General features: G+C 46.2%; 1 long non-coding RNA gene across 1 annotated transcript; it reads left to right on the plus strand.

Moving 5' to 3' along the window:
• The first annotated feature begins 4 nt into the window (after positions 1 to 4).
• On the plus strand, positions 5 to 506 carry LOC107682178 (uncharacterized). The gene is made up of 3 exons (XR_001633397.1): positions 5 to 83; positions 179 to 348; positions 435 to 506. It is a non-coding gene; the product is annotated as an uncharacterized LOC107682178 (long non-coding RNA).

Here is a 506-nt window from a genome sequence, read left to right on the forward strand (position 1 = left end):
GCTCCTCCTAGTGGCCTCAGAGCGCATCAACAGCCTCGCCTCTATGCTGAAGACAAATCTGGAAAGTTTGGCCACATTCGCAGGTAGATCCAGTGTTTGTTTTTGGCCTGAATCACTTCATATGATGCCTTTTAATCTAACCTAAGCATCTCTCTGTTTCTCTTTCACTCATCTCCAGGGTCAGACCTCGAAGGTGGAGTCTGTCAGCATCCCACAATTCCTGCAAAACAAGTGTCTTTGTTGCCGGCTAATCATGTGACCATGACTAAGGGAACGGGATTGGTCCACACAGCTCCTGCCCACGGCATGGAGGACTACGGTGTTGCTACACACTTTAATCTGCCAGTAGTATGTCACCCACATCTGTATATGCTGAAAACATAAAAATATTGGGTTGTTGTCGTGACTTTTAATTTAAGTCTTTCTTTCTCTAGGAGTGCATAGTGGATGAGGAGGGTAGGTTTACAGAACTGGCTGGGCCTGAACTGCAGAAGAAATCTGTGATG

The sequence above is a fragment of the Sinocyclocheilus anshuiensis genome, unplaced genomic scaffold, assembly GCF_001515605.1.
Source record: "Sinocyclocheilus anshuiensis isolate Anshui unplaced genomic scaffold, SAMN03320099.WGS_v1.1 C31785886, whole genome shotgun sequence".
NCBI lineage: Eukaryota > Metazoa > Chordata > Actinopteri > Cypriniformes > Cyprinidae > Sinocyclocheilus > Sinocyclocheilus anshuiensis.